The sequence below is a fragment of the Chiloscyllium plagiosum genome, chromosome 46, assembly GCF_004010195.1.
Source record: "Chiloscyllium plagiosum isolate BGI_BamShark_2017 chromosome 46, ASM401019v2, whole genome shotgun sequence".
In the NCBI taxonomy this organism is placed as follows: domain Eukaryota; kingdom Metazoa; phylum Chordata; class Chondrichthyes; order Orectolobiformes; family Hemiscylliidae; genus Chiloscyllium; species Chiloscyllium plagiosum.
In genome coordinates this window covers 11,282,770-11,287,159 of record NC_057755.1, presented here as the reverse complement: position 1 = coordinate 11,287,159, position 4,390 = coordinate 11,282,770, and the positions used below count along the sequence as shown (strand labels likewise).

General features: G+C 42.9%; 1 long non-coding RNA gene across 1 annotated transcript in view; it reads left to right on the top strand.

Annotated features, from left to right (window-relative positions):
- Nucleotides 1–1,014, top strand: part of LOC122544143 — a 20,919-nt gene extending 19,905 nt beyond the window's left edge. Inside the window, exon 3 of the long non-coding RNA XR_006310275.1 lies at nt 975–1,014. This is a non-coding gene — a long non-coding RNA (uncharacterized LOC122544143). The remainder of the gene's footprint in view (nt 1–974) is intronic.
- The last annotated feature ends 3,376 nt before the right edge of the window (nt 1,015–4,390 follow it).

Sequence of the window (4,390 nt, the reverse complement as noted above, 5' to 3'; positions counted from 1 at the left end):
CTATTTCTATCCAGAGGCCACTTTGACCTCTTTGATTAGGGTTTGTTCCTGTGTCTCCGTGTAAGGGGGAAACAGATGCTTTCCTGTTTGCCCATATATCCACCATTGTTCTGTATTCATGTCTCATGCTAACATATCCTTTCTTTTTGCTGAATATGTATTTTCTCATTCCTGTTCTGTATCAGAATTTATACTTGCAGAAATAACATTAATTCATTTATATCCCACAATGTTAAGTTTCCATAATAAAAATCAGATTCAAAACAATCCTTGAACTCAAGCTCCAGGGAATAAAACACAAACATTCAATCACCAACAAACAAATATTCACTCAAACGAAATCACAAAGGGTTAAACTTTCTACCAGCTGTACAGTTCTTTTCATTCTCTCTCCCTCACACATTGACATATAAATTCAGATATTTACAAACCCAGTCTTTGTCCGTCCTGTACTTTGGCCAGAAGACAGCGGGACGAAGAATGGATTCCTTAGTCCATACAAAGCAACAATATTTAATCATCTTTCTCCCTTGTACAAGTATTATTTCTCCAATTCCACAACATCCTGCCCAGAGGATTTTCCGGAGGAATGTTGTAAGGGACTCCGCCTCCATTTCCATTGCCTTTTTCTTCTTTTGTTTTCCCAGAGGCTTTTTCCTTACCCACAGGACAATCCACATTGAGTTCCTTCGTTAGTCCCTTATTAACTACTAAAACTCAATCCCGGCCACCAAGGCAAGACTTAAAAGTCAATTTTCTTACCTTGGCCTGTGCACAGAGAGGCTTTTTCCTTACCCACAGCACAATCCATATTGAGTCCCTTATTAACTACTAAAACTCAATCCCGGCCACCAAGGCAATACTTAAAAGTCAATTTTCTTACCTTGGCCTGTGCACAGAGTGGCCTGGCCCCTTTGTCGCCGTATCTTCTATCGAGCTCCTATCACTGTCTGATTCAGATGTCTCTCTTGTAGGATTCACACCAGTCACCCAAGGGAGCAGACCAAACCGGGACACAAGACCGCTCCTCAATAGGGAACGGGACGCGTCTTCCCAGTGTCCAAGGCCAGACACTCCCCCTCCGGTGATGGAAGAAAATCCTGGACGAGCCCCAAATTGTGAGAAACAAAGCTCACTCACTAAACAATTGCAGTCCAAGACAAAAATCTGAATCAGTAGTGTCCTTTATTGATTACACTTGCAAGTGGGTGCAATGTCCAATGCCTAATACGGCATTAGACAAAATACACATCATATTTAATAAACCTTCAGAATTTATACTTTTTGAGCTTACGTCACTCGTTTCCCTAAGACTGATCCCACAACTTCTGTTTATCCGGCCTTGTCTGTGACAAATGCCTATCTCTGGCTCCCATAAGGTTGTTTGACGTCATTCCACTGCAGGTCATTGTTAGGCATATCCTTTCTTTATCAGCATTTATTTCTCTCCGTAGGCCGCTTTGACCTTCATAACCTCTGTAATTAGGGTTTGTTCCTGTGTCCCCGTACAAGTGGGAAAACAGATGTTTTTCCTACTGTTATCTGTTCGCCCATACATCTACCATTGTTCTGTAATCACGTCTCATGCTAACATACCATTTTTAGCTGATTATATATTTCCTCATTCTTGTTAATTCAGCTCTCGGCCGAAACAATCACAAACTAATGTGAATTCATTTACTCTGTATCAGAACTTATAATTGCAGAAATAACATTAATTCACCTATATCCCACATCTATATAAACCACCTCAAACCCCTCAGTTAGCTTCCAATCTGTAACTCACTTCCATGCATCTGTTATTCTGAATATAAACCACCCCGAACCCCTTAGTAAGTTTCCAATCTGTGAATCCCCACCATGTATGTGATCTGCACATAAACAATTCTGAATGCCTTGATTAGATTCCAGTCTGTAACTCACTCCTGAGTATCTATTACTTGATATGTAAACCACAATCATGTTCCAGTCTGCAACTACTCCCGTACACTGTATCTGGTTTTCCACATACAAAGCACCCCGAGCCCCTCAGATTCCAGTCTCTACCTCACTCCATGGCATCTGTCATTCTACATAAAAACTATCCCTGATCCCCTCAATTAGATTCCATGGTGTTACTCACTCCCGGTACATGTCTCAGTGATTGGATAGTTAGTGGTGGAGTTAGATGGGGAGAGTTGACAGTGAGTTTAATTATTTATCTCTCCTCAGGTTATATCTGGCCTTCACATTTTTGATTCTGCCAACACCGAGGGAACTTTACTCTGTTTGAAAGTATGAGAAACGAAGCTCACTCACTTCAATAATTTCAGTCCAAGACAAGATCTGACTTAGTAGTGTCATTTATTTCGCTCTTACAAGAGGGGTGTGCTGTCTACTGTGTACAAAGGCAGTCACACACACACACTGAGTTCAATTAATACACAATATTTATGTAATTCGTTCCTATTCTCTCCTCCCATTGCTCCTCCCCTGTTTACATCTCCCACTTCTCTAAGACCGGCACCCATTACTCTTGTTCATCTCTTGTCTTATCCAGCCTTGTCTGTGACAAAATGCTTATTTCTGGCCTCACAAGGCCGTTTGACCACATCCTGCTGTGGTCCATTGTTAGATGTATCCTCCTTCACTACCATCTGTTTCTCTTACTTGTTATGATCTTATGACCTCATGACTTCTTGATTGTGGTTTGTTCTTGTTTTTGCAGAAGCAGGAAATAGATGTTTATAACTACTGTTTGTACAGGCGTATCTAGCTTAACCCCCTCCCCTCACAGCACCTTATCTATTTGTCTGTAATATCTACCATTGTTTGCAGGCACATTTAATTCTTGTATGCACATTTTAGCTAATACAAAAACAATTATGTATTTCCTTCACATATCTTCATTCTTGTTGACTCAGCTCTTGGTTGAAACAATTATACACTGGTGTGAGTTCATTTACCTTGCATAAGTAATTATGATTGAAGAAGTAACACTACTTTACCTATATCCCATAAAAGCAAAGCTTTGCCCGTCCGGGGAGTGGGCGATGGAGACAATGTTGGGCCATTCAGCTGCTTAAGACTGGAACCTACTTGAGGAGATCTGGGTGGTTTATTTGCAATTCGACATCGAATTGGGAGTTTGAGCATGCGCAGCATGAGTGACAGAAAAGAATGTTGGTCTATCACAGGCACAAGTAGTAAGTAAAGATAAAGCCAGTGTTTGACGCAATATTCCGGCAAGAAGGATTAATAATTACTCAGTTGAGGGCTCTATCCCCAAACATCAGTTTTGCAGTGTCGTGATATAATGCACACAAACCTCAGTCTTCTTACCAGAAACAAGCCCCGGTCAAATGCCGCCATCTTGACTCAGCGGAGGGGGAGTGCGCAGGCGCGGTGATGTCATAGCGAGTGGGCAGTGAGGATGGCAGAGTCTGAGCTGAAAAGTGTGGCGTTGGAAAAGGACAGCAGGTCAGGCAGCATCCAAGGAGCAGGAGAGTGGACGTTTCGGGCATAAGCCTTTCATCAGGAGCAGCGCCACACTTCCCGACAGAGTCGGGGTGGGGTGGGGTGGTGTGGTGTTTTGCTCCACCCCCTTGTTCCCGAGCTCCCTCTTCGCCTCCTCCGTCCCTAATCTAATCCCAATGTCTCCGTCTGGCGCTCTGCTGGTTTGTTTGGTTACTCCAGGAGTTGAAGCTGGATGTGATTAAAAGCAGCAATCCCACCAGAATCCAACTCCTGTAACCCCCTGTAAAGTTATACGTGTGTCAGTAGCGTGATGCCTGACTGAATCCTTCCTGCACATGAAGCAGGGGCATACTCTGTCCCCGGTGAGACTGCACCATTGGGTGGCGAGCTCAAGTGGGGAACTGTATCCGTCATTGTCCTGATATTTCCACAGTATTTCCATATTGTTGGGAGTTCTGTCTATCCTGGCTGGATAATCAGATAAATCCAATCCAATGGACAGAACATGCATATTCTTTCAACTGTGAACAGCATGAAAACAGACCCTTGGTCCAACTCGTCCATGCCGACCAGATATCTCAGCCCAATCTAATCCCACCTGCCAGCATCTGGACCACCTCCCTCCAAACCCTTTCTATTCATATACCTATCCAGATGCCTTTTAAATATTGCAATAGTACTACCCTCCACTCCCTCTGGCAGCTCATTCCATACACTACCACCGTCTGCATGAAAAAGTTGCCCCTTAAGTCTCTTTTATATCTCATCCTAAAACTATGCTCTCTAGTTCTGGACTCACCCATCCCAGGGAAAAAACTTTGTCTATTTCTCCCATCCATGCCCCTCATGATTTTATAAACCTTTTTCAGGTTTATAAACCTCTATAAGGTAAGTCTTGACAATCCTGTGTACATACGAAACAATGCATCATGGA